We start from the raw sequence: 11,829 nt of genomic DNA on the forward strand, positions 1-11,829 counted from the left end.
TCAACTGTATTTTTCAAAATTCTGTCTAGATGTTAGATGAAACCTCTCTCTCCCCCTTTCTCTCCTTTAAATTTGATGCCCTTAATCTTATTTGTATTAATTTGGTTTTCCTGTTTCTAAACTACTTTAAATATTCTAAGAAGTTCTGAATTTTAACTTAATTGTAGCTAAATAAGATATCTTTGGGAGAGGTACAGCTATATTGAAGGTCTATAGCCCTGAAGGCTGGCACAGTAACCACTAGGCAAATGGGACTAGTGAGCACTTGAAGTGCAACTATTTCAAACTGAGATGTGCTATAGGCGTAAAATGCACACTGGATTGTAAAGACAAAAGAGATTTTTATATTGAATACATCTTCAAATGAAGATTTCTTAGGCATTTTGGGTAAATAAATTAATCGTACTTGTTTCTTTTTACTTTAATGTGGCATTTAGCAATTGCACATTACATTTTAATTGGGTAATCCCACTTTCGAAGAATTATTGATAATACTTTACATGGAGAAATAATCATGATCTGCATTCAAAGTTCTTGTTTTGGCTTACAATAATGCTATTAAGAAATATCTGTCTTCCATTAGATGTTAACTTAAAGGAAGTCTCTCCTTTGATGGTCTAGTTACTTGTCAGCAGTGCTAACAGATTAAATCTGTTTTAATCTTTTCTCTAGACTGAGCTTTTCAATCGTCTCAATGATTTTAAGTGGCCTTTTATTAGACAACTAGATAGGAGCACTTTTGTAAGGCTCTTTTTTCCTTCTGCTACATTCAGCATTTGCATCAACCATTTGTTAATCCTTTAAATTTGTTTTTGTAAATGATATTTGTGACTTTGTTATCTGTTCATTGTTTTTCTTTTTAAATATAAAATACACTGTCTCAAGCATAGGTCTTAATTTCATCATGTGAGTGTCATAAATATCATTTATTAGGAAATGATTATTAGGAAACAAAATATTGCCACTATGAAAGAAAATACATGTTTCTTGTTTAATAGTTGCCATGTCAAGAACTATGTTTAAGGTCAATGTTAAATCTGTTACTAATGTAAGGGCAACGTGAAGGCAAAGGCAGGACTTTCCCAATGTTCTATTACATTAAATAGAATTTCAAATGACCTCACTGTGTCAACCACTTTAGAAATAAGCAGAAATTCTTAAATGTATTTGATATTTAATTTCCAATTATTCTTTTAAAAGAACGATATCCTCAGTTCTAAATTTTCTGGTTCATAAGTTAAGCAAGAATAATGAAGTGTTGCTGCCAAACTGAATTCTTTTAGAAATCCAGCAATAGAGCAAGAATTTTCTTTTAGGGAATCAATCTGCAAGAATAAGCATTGCCCTAAGATTCGACTTGGTCATGCAGTTACTACTTGGGACAGAATGGCATTCTAGGGCAATTCATAGAGTTCTTCCTAACTCAACATAAACTATTAGATAAATATTTTCCGAATAAAGTCTAAAAATACATTGTGAACATGTACCAAGGCTATATTTATTCTATCAGACAGCTAAAATAGTTGTTAATATGTCCCCCTATGATACTGAGCACTTGGTAAATTCAGATCAAAGAAAAAGTCTTCTTCTGACAACATTTTAAAACATATAATCAGTATGCAACATAAGCAAAAGTTGAGATATACCAGACGCTTGAAAATAAAGTTTGTTTATACCTGGTGCTAATAATGACACTCCCCCCCCCAAAAAAAATAAAAATAATAATGACAGTCCCATTAAATTAGATTCCTCTCTTTTTTCCTCTCTCAGTCATTACAATTTCCAAAATTATGTATTTATTATTGTGTGTCTTGTTTCTCATTCCCATTATTCTTTCACTTCATTTAAATGTCAAACGATTTAACTTTAGATAAAAGTCAAGGCTAGCCTAGACTTCTCTCCACATTTACTTTACTTATTGGCATCCATTACATTTATATACTTTCATTCCTGGGATGATTTTTCCTAGAAATCACTATTTAATTTCATATAACTTGGCTCCAATAAATATTGCAGCAGCTGAAAAACATGACATCTAAAAACATTGCCAGAAACCACGTAATTAAAAATTGTAGTTATGTATTTACACACATACACACATGCAGAACCATGAAGTTCCCTTTCAATGACTTTTCTAACAAATGTGAAAGGTAAAAAAAAAAAAAATTGGTGGGGATAAGGTTAAGTATATATAGAATGACTTTCATAAACAGATGAATTTTTAAATTTGAGAAGCATAGCAATAGTAGAGAAAAAGGTTTTATCCATTCCTGGAGGGCATTTCTTTCTGGTCTTCCTAAGAGTAGAAAGTTTTATAAAATAGAGCAGTTATTAGCTAAATATCAATAGGGAAATTCAGCTTATATATATAACCCTCACATGATAGTACTTACTTCAACATGGAAATCAACTCCTTTATTTTTTTAAATTTTTATTTAATTTGAGAGAGAGAGAGAGAGAGAAGAGAGAAAACAAGAGAGCAGGACGAGGGGTAGAGGGAGAAAAATCTCAAGCAGACTATACCCTGAGCACAGAGCCCAGTGACAGAATCAAATCCTAGGACCCTGAGATAACCTGAGCTGAAATCAAGAGTTTGATGCTTAACTAACTGAGCCACCAAGATGCCCTGGCAATCAATTTCTTTAAAACACCTCATTTATATTGTCCTCAAGGTGGATACCTTCCAGAAGTATAGTTTCCTATGTCTTACTTAGATCTCTCTCCATAATGTCAATGTAACAGTTTTTGATCAAACTTTCTCACATCATGTATGAAAGAAAAAAATGTTTGAGAAAGTTAATATTTAACTTGTTTTTTTTTTCATTTTCAACCAGTTATGCATTATTATAATGTTATTGTGTTATGTTCAGATACTCAAAATGTAACAAAACATTTCTAAATTTCTCACCATAAATTTGATGTTTGACTTTCCATCACTCTATTATTTTATAAATGCTTTCCATCATACCAGTATTTGCTTTCTACACCATCATTTAAAATTGCAGGTGAGGAAAAAGAAAAATAAACAAAAATACTGTGAGAGGTGCCTGGGTGGCTCAGTTGGTTAAGTGTTGGACTCTTGGTTTCAGCTCAGGTCATGATCTCATGAGTCGTGGAATCAAGCCCATCAGGCTCTGCACTCAGCAGTGAGTCTGCTTGGAATTCTCTCTCTGCTCTCCCTCTGTCCTTAAAATTTCCAAAATTTGCAAGCTCTCTCTAAATAAATCCATCTTAAAAAAAAGAAAACAAAAACTGATACAAGTTCTGTTTCTAACTATGAACAAAAAAAAAAACAGAAGTGACTATTTTTTGTTCCTAAAACCTAAATGACAAGCATTTGGGAAAACTGGATCCTTGTCCTAAAGAAACTAGGTCAGCTGCTTGAAAGAATATTATTGGCACTTAAGTATTCAACATCACAATTTGATGCTTCTTTCAATAAAGACAACTTAGTAGCATGGAATGCTGTCCTCTAACCTTTATTTTATGGACTTTGGGCATGTATTTACAAGCCACTGCATAAATGTTATTAGGTATATTTAATCAAAGATGAATTCCTTAATATAAAACACTTTGGTTTGTTTTCCATGAGTTTCAAATTCTCTAAGGACTTAGTCTACAAAAAACAAAAGCAAAAACAAACAAACAAACAAACAAACAAAAAAAAAAAACAAAACAAAAAACCCAAAATTGTGTTTTCCTAATATGTAAGGTATTCAGGTCATTGGGTTGGGCATGTCTTTTTTTTTTTTCTTTTTTGTTTTGTTTTTGGTCTAGCCTTTGTATTCACTGAGGTTCCCAGTAGCTACTGTAGTTAATAAAGTTTTCCCCACTACAAATCAGCTACTAAGAAAGAAATAAAAAGTATATCCAAAGGGTTTTTATCATCAGAATGTTTTCTCTCCTGAAACTAGAAAATGCCGCTCTGTAGTAAACTGTGATAATCAGGATAGACACATAAGTACATACTCTAGTAGTAAAATCTTACCTATCTATGTGGAATGCATAAGATATTCTCTATTTTCATTTTTAAGGAATTCTCTCAGGATACAGGTTACAATTATCCTGAAGGTAAACAGTAATCACATCAAATTACAACTGGTATATTTGACAAAGATTGGAATTTATATGAGTCAGTAGAGAAAAATGGGATTCATTTTAGTTAGCTCAGAGTGCCAAGCCTATAGCTAACAATCAACATTTGCGAAATTGAATTAATAATAAGTGAAACTTTGTCATGTGATATCTCAAAAGAAGTCTTTCTTCCCTTTGTGAGAGCAGTCGTGTTCCACTACAACCCCATAATCTAGTTCACTTTCTTCTTTCAAAAGAGAACATTAGCATTGTTTGTTTGTTTTTTCATCAGGAATACACAAAAAAAGTTAAAAGGATAACAGCCTACAATGCTACAGACTGACTGTGTGTCCCCCAAAATTCATCCCTAATGTGATGCTATTTGAACATGGGAATTCTGTGAAGTGATAAGTCATGAAGCCAGAGCTCTCATAAATTGGAGTAGGACCCTTATAAAATAGATCCCAGAGATCTCCCTCACCTGCTTCTGTCATGTGAGGACACAGCAAAAATGAAAAGATGCTGTTTGTGAATCAGGAAGTGGGTCCTAACCAGACACAGAATCTACCAGTGCTTTGATCTTGGACTTCCCAGTTTCCAGGACAATGAGAAATAAACGTCTGTTGTTTATAAGCCATCCAGTTTATGGTAGTTAGTTATAGTGGCTGGAATGGACTAAGATACACAATACTGGCATAATATTTTTGCATGAACACCAAGATCTTATTGCTAATAGAGAGCAAACCCTCAAACCAAAGTTAATTGTGTTTGGCTAGTTCACTGAAGTTGGAATATTGGAAAAGATTTTTAACAGCAAAAATATTTCAGCTTTGGCTTTATCTTGCATTAGCTTCCTCTTTCTAAAGTATGGCTTTATAAAGTAAATATATTTTCTACAATGAACATGTATTATGTTTATAAAATTTTTTAAACTAGGATAAGTAGTTGATTATATTTACCAAGTATTGCCAGGACAGGCATTAGTTAGGCATTGCCAAGAGAGGCATTAGTTGAAATGGAAGAACAATTATTTCAGGTCCTCTGAGAAATAATTAGGGAAGAGTAATGGGATTTTAGAGCTATAACCAATTATTTTCTAATGCACTTTCATTAATTTAACATGTTGAAATGATTAAACTGAAGAAGCGTTATACTGAAAATCTGTTACTAAACTTGAATAAAATCAATCGTATAGTTTTCCAATTTTATTTGTTTTCTTATATTTAAGGTTTGTAGTTTGCATTCTACTTACAGGCTTACTTGGTCAAATTCCTTTTTACTAACCTATTCGTCTAATCTATCATCTAATCAATACAACAATCCATTTGTAATTTTCTGTTCCTTCATTTATTTATTTGTTTGGTTGTTCAGACAACTAATATTCATTAAATGCTTAATATATGCCATGTTGTGTACTTCAGTATATCACCTACTTGAGATAAGACTTCTCATCCTACTACCTCTTCCTAAACTCAGTTGTCTTTACTTTTCTGGAAAGCTTGATTGTCCACTATTTTAATCAACATACAAATCTTTGATGACTAACTGTAAGTGGCACAATGTAGATTTGTACAGAGCGTGTCTTATACAACATCTGGTCAACCTGGATCCTTACTTTACTATAGACCTGGTTTACCACAGCTCTAAAAATCCATTAAATACTTTGCCCATCTTTTTCCACTTACTAATACTTGTTTCACTTGTTTGGTTTCTTATTATAATAGTAGCTGGTCTCAATTTCTAAGATGTTGGAGGGAGATCCTGCAAGAGGAGGAGCACACCAACTACTCCTCTTCCCAAACAGTCTCTTCCGCAAAAGTTCATACTCTATATAATTTATCTTCTTTTGTCAAAGCTGTGTTTTCACCTCTAGGATATATTTGTACTTTAGCAACCTCTTTACCTATTTTTTGTTTTTTTCACAAACAAACTACAATGTGATTAACAAGAATCACAGAAGCACAATTCAGCTACAAATACTTTATGTGCAAAAATAGAAGCTTATTAAAACAATTATACAAAGCAGGTGGTAATACAGCATTGTCAGTCTACTTCCCTGCAATGAGAATTCTAGTAGTAGGAACAATTCTTTCATCATGATTCTCTCACCTCAACTTCACTGTGCAAATACTAGCGACTCTGGCTATAGACTAACCTGTTAAGTGCAAAAAATTGTGTTTAGCTATGTTCTGTATGCATACTGACTGATTTTTATTCCAGCCACTAGCCTCTGCCTCTCAAGGTTCAGATCCTCCAAAATGGCCCCCTCTATGTGTTTTTAACTTATTTCTCTGTGAACACTTTATAAGTTCCCAACTCCAAACTTATTTTCTTCTTCTGACTTAGATGGAAGGTAAATCTCTCAGGCACCAGGCTCAAAAATTATTCTAGCTTTTATTCTTTCAACCCATGTTTCTTGTCAACTGACAGTACGTAAAATGATAAAGTTCTGTTTTACTCAATTGATCCTTTCTTTACACACCTACTACTTCCTTAACCTTGAAATGATTTTAGAGTTGTAGTTAAATGTACATGGGCCAGAGCTCAACTCCTTGGAATTAAAACTATTGTAGCCCCTTAACTATACTTGTGCTATTAGTCTAATCTCTTAATTTCTCTGCATCTATGCTTGTAAAATGTCAATTAAAAAAAACATGCCGACATGACATGCTTGTTAGGAGGAATAAATATGTTAATACATGTAAATTATTTAAGCCATGTACAGAGTATAGCTCAAAAATAAACTGTAATTATGGCAGTATCTTAAAAGTTTTCCAACTTCAGCCTTTTGTTCATTATTCATTTTAAATCCAGCATATTTTTCCAACTCCTGTTTCTAAAGCATTTATCCAGTTATGTAACTTTTTATCTTAAATGTTCACAATTCTTACATTGGCAACTGATATGACAAAAAAATTCTTAATCTGATTTTCCAAAGATTAGCCATCCTCATCTTTCTAACTCTCCTAGGGTCTAGTACACATGCTAGACGCATGAATAAATATTTGCTAATTAATGCACTGATATGTTTGTCTAAATACTTTTTGGAATAATATGAAACAAATTTATATGTATATATATGCTTTCAGGTTATAGTGATCAAAAAATGCATGTCTAGATGTAAATTTAAAATATTTTAGGACAAAATATTAATAAAGAATTTAAGAGACAATAATAAGGCAAAATTTATATAGCTATTTGTAGTTTTCATTGTAATTTGATACATTGACAATAATTATCTTTGTGGAACTCATAATAGTTTTAGTAATAAATCAGTAGTTTAACTCCTTAGCAACCAGAAGATTACCTTCTCAGCTCCCATTAAGACAAGTGACTTGGGATCCCTGGGTGGCGCAGCGGTTTGACGCCTGCCTTTGGCCCAGGGCGCGATCCTGGAGACCCTGGATCGAATCCCACGTCGGGCTCCCGGTGCATGGAGCCTGCTTCTCCCTCTGCCTGTGTCTCTGCCTCTCTCTCTCTGTGACTATCATAAATAAAAAATTAAAAAAAAAATTAAAAAAAAAAATAAGACAAGTGACTTTTCCACCACCATGAATGGTCTCCATCAAACAGAGTGGTGATCTTGGTAATATGAACAAATATATGCAAACAAGGTCTCTAAAAATCAAAGAATTAATCTATGATAATAGATCATGTATTAAAAAATTAAAAACTGTTTATTACAATTCTGTATAATTTCACATCAAATTTAACTAGAAATTATTAATATTTTAAAATATTAATACTATGTTTACTTAAATGCTGAAACATTTAGGACTAAAGCATACTGATGTCTCTACTTACTTGGCAATACATAAAAAATATAAAATAGTTTGATAGATATGAAAGATGGATACATGAACAGCCTGATGAAACAAGTACAATAAAAATATTAATTGTAGAATCTAGCTTGTATATCATTATGTGAAAGAAATTTGTAGTGATATTACAATTTTTCTATATTTGAACTTTTTCATAATAAAATGTTAGAAAAAAACAGTAAGTTTAATGTTATCTATAGAGAACATTAATGATTGTAATTGAGTTGTTTCAGAGGAAAAATCCCTCATATACCTAAGAATACATGAGGCACAGAAACTCTAATTTGGGTTTATGTTAAATTTACCTGAATGTTGCTGTAATTTTAAAATATTCATTATCAACAAGAATAATGAAAGCGCAGTCTATGGATTCTTGGACCAGGACTGCCTATCTACCTCTAAAGCAGCCAACTTGTAGCCTGATCAAGAATCTTGATATGGATAAAATAAAAAAGAAGAGAAAGAAAAGAAAAGAAAAAGAAAAGAAAAGAAGAAAAGAAAAGAAAAGAAAAGAAAAGAAAAGAAAAGAAAAGAAAAGAAAAGAAAAGAAATAACAGTCAGTTTCTCTCTGTGAACTTCCCTAGAAACCACAATAAAATAGCAGAAAAGAATGCATTAACATGGAGGTAGATTTAGGGTAAAGAAAAACCAACAGCCTCTGTGACTGGTCAGTCCTGCCAGGTGGAGCTTACAGTTTCAATATGGAAGGCCCAATCATTAAACAAATATTTGCAAACTAAAAGTATTACTACATAGTGCTCAGCAAATTACAGACTTTATGAGAGTAAATAAGAACCTCAAATTACATTAGGTCTTCAAGGGTCTTAATGTGAAAATAAATTGCCCCCAGACGCTGCTGATTAATTCTGGGCATTGATCTCTCCTGCAAGTTCATCTGGGCAAAGAGCAATGAACAATTCCAGTCCTCTTCCCACATACTACCTCCATCACTACCCTATATTTTTCCTCACTGGACAACACAGGAAATTATTGAGAACCATTCCAAATCTCAAAGCTACATAAATGTGTACTATACAAGTGACTTAAGAAGAAACTAGGCAGACAGCCGCTCATCAAAGTGCGTTTTCTGATGCAGTCAAGATTTTTCCACCCTTTCTGCACACAAGTTTTGCTTAAGTTCCAGTGTCCACACAATATGAACTAATAAGAATGTTGAGAAAGGAGTGTTAATTAAAGTTAAGGAACGGTGCTGAAGTATTTTTCTGCTGACATAAAGGTTTTAAAATTTCCAACTATCTCACTACCTAAATGATACAATTTTGAATGTTTGAAATGTTTTCTTTTGAGGAGTGGACATTCATGACAAATACTGAGATTGAGACACTTGTATTTGCATAATGTGCTCAAAGAACATTCCTAAAACCACATTCATCTGAACACAATGTAATACATGCTTTACAAACGACTTTTTACAGACACATTTAGTTGTTGTTACACCCTTTGGGGAGTTAACTGAGAAAGTGTTCCTGTAACACTCTCAAATGTTTGGGATGCATTTTTTAGAAATTAATATCTTATTGGCATGTGCATTATATTACCTCATATGCTTTCTTGCCTAAAACTTGATGAAATTTTCAGGGGAAAAGAAAGAATAAGAAAGAGTAGCCTATCAGCTATGTAATATCAAACTGCTTAGTGTTATGAATCTAAGCAAGCAGAGTTGGCACAGCATGTCTTAATAGTGAATTACATGCCAGAGGAACAGAATGCTTGCGGGATTCAAACAAATTTGGTGGGGGTGAGGGAGGATTGGTGGATAAAAACCAATGGTTTTGTCATATTACAAACATTGAGTAAAAGGCAGAACTATAAAGACAAAGAGAAGAAGGGTTTCTTGGTCTCTCCCTGTCAGTGAAATCTATGCATTCCAACTTTTTTCCTTCTGACAGCAAATATTTTCACACTACACATTGCAGAGCCAGAGTAGAAGATAACTAACTCTTTATATCTGCAAATTCCTAAAACATGGACCAAGTCCAGTCCTTTTTTGTGAGGCTTTTGTTATCATGAAAGGATTTCAACTTGCATATATTCCTCTTGCAGCAAAAGTCATTTTTGTAGATTCCTTTTTCTCTCCTCTTCAGGAATGTGCACAGTTTGGGACATCTTGCAAAATCATATGTGTGTATTGATGGATATATTTTGCTTTAGATTTGACATATGCGGATAGCTTGCTCTCCCAGCATCAAATAAAAATAAAGACAGAATTCAATTTTAACTTTAGTATAGTTGGCCAAAAACATTGAAAAGCAACTGAATTTAATTAAGCACAAAGACAGTGATTGGAAGACATTTTGGGCATGGAGTTTGAGTAAATCTAACAATTTTATAGTTCTCAGCTCATGTGAACAATAGCTAAATGATCATTTAATAGCTGTAAACTGAGGGCTATGAATGATTCAGCTTACTTCCTGCAAACTTGTAGTCTATGGAACCGAGTGAAACTGAAATGTAGTGGTTGCAATTTTAGCACTCTCTGATGGGTGATTGATTTTTAGCAAATTGACTTTAGGAAAAAAATGGGTTTTTAGTACTCTTTCAAATTTAGAGAGAACAAAGCAGGAATTTAGACTCTCATAGGGGTGGGGTGGGGGAATCAAAGAGAATCAAGACTACAGAAATGCAGGACGCCTGGGTGGCTCATCCGTTGAGCATCTCTCTTCGACTCAGGGCGTGATCCTGGAGTCCCTGGATCGAGTCCTGCATTGGGCTCTCCTTGAGGAGCCTGCTTCTCCCTCTGCCTGTGTCTCTGCCTCTCTCTGTGTCCCTCATGAATAAAGAAATAAAACCTTAAAAAAAAAGACTACAGAAATGAATAAAACCTGATGGTGCTCTTCTTTATATTTTACAAAGTATTCTTAAAAGCAATGTCTCAATTTGAGAGTATGGTTTACAATAATCCGTTAAATAATCCATATTGTTTGTAACAATAATCCATATTGTTTACTAACCCAGATACTAAATAGGCAGTTGCTAAAATGTTTCAGGAGGGATATTGAGTTTGCTCCCAGATTCTGTTCTTCACCAAAATTTGGTGAACTGATCTGCTAATAATTCCTATGACAGAATGGAGAAAAGAGCTTCCAAGTGATACCAGTATTATGATTTTTGCTATACAATATTCCAACTCTGGAAGGAAAGTTGGCTATTAGTTAGGATGTCCTAGTCTTTTTTCTGAAAGTAACTTTATGTGGATTCTTTGTCCCCAAATATAAGTCAGGAAAACAAAGAGAAAGAGGCATAAAGAGAAGTGGTTATGATTTTGACAGTGCTTAGCTACTAAGGACTCTGACACAGAATAAGACAGCTCAGATTATGGAAAGAGTCCTGTGACCACTCTTACGACCCCTGCCCAGGCCAGTGATGGGCTTTAACAGTCTCCTATGGCTTGGGAATATTGCCTGTCAAATATTGAAGAATTTTTCAAGTCAGTTGGTAGCTTAAAATAGGCCACGGTAGGAGTGTTGGCACGACAGAAATTGTCCAATATTACAAATCAGGGTATTTATGTTCTTTTTCAAAAATCCAGTTTATCAGCACAACACTGCTTGTGCCTGAAGAATAGCCTAGGCACCTCTACATTAATCCAGTGTTAAACTACCACAATCTATTTGTTAGGATGAGGCTGTAACTTTCCAGCAATTGCTACTGAATACTGCTGTTTAGGTTGTTGGTCACTGGTTAAGAACTCTATGTAATCAGTCAGCAGTGATTTTGGTTAGAAGGGATATATTTCATACAGATCATAGAATATTCATTTAAAATAATTGGTCAAGGGGCACCTGGGTGACTCAGTCAGTTAGGCAGCCATCTCTTGATTTCAACTCAGGTCATGATCTCAGGGTTGTGAGATCAAGCCTCCCAACAGGCTCTGTCCCCAGTGTGGAGTCAACATGAGATTCTCTCTCCCTCT

This window comes from Vulpes vulpes, chromosome 15 (assembly GCF_048418805.1).
Source record: "Vulpes vulpes isolate BD-2025 chromosome 15, VulVul3, whole genome shotgun sequence".
In the NCBI taxonomy this organism is placed as follows: Eukaryota; Metazoa; Chordata; class Mammalia; order Carnivora; family Canidae; genus Vulpes; species Vulpes vulpes.